General features: G+C 62.7%; 1 protein-coding gene across 2 annotated transcripts in view; it reads left to right on the top strand.

Moving 5' to 3' along the window:
• CAPZB (capping protein (actin filament) muscle Z-line, beta) overlaps positions 1 to 236 on the top strand; it is an 84606-nt gene that overhangs the window by 55549 nt on the left and 28821 nt on the right. The window lies entirely within an intron of this gene.

Genomic DNA, 236 nt, shown 5'->3' with positions numbered 1-236 from the left:
AGTGCCAGCAGCGGGAGCGTGCCTGCTTTCCCACAGCGGGCACGAGGTGCCTGGGGGCCCAGAGAGCCAAGCCGGGGTCCTGCCTGGTTCCCGTGAAGCCCGGTTCCTCGCTCCTCCTGGCTCCCTGCCGCCTTCTGTCCCTCCCCATCCCTTCCACAGTTACTGCTTTGCTGCTTTGCTATCGCTAGTGACAGAGAGGGATCCTGGAGGGAAACTTTCCCAGGAGAGTAACTGTT

Source organism: Bison bison, unplaced genomic scaffold (genome assembly GCF_000754665.1).
Source record: "Bison bison bison isolate TAMUID 2011002044 unplaced genomic scaffold, Bison_UMD1.0 scf7180017864516, whole genome shotgun sequence".
Taxonomy (NCBI): domain Eukaryota; kingdom Metazoa; phylum Chordata; class Mammalia; order Artiodactyla; family Bovidae; genus Bison; species Bison bison.
This window is presented reverse-complemented; position numbering and strand designations above follow the sequence as displayed.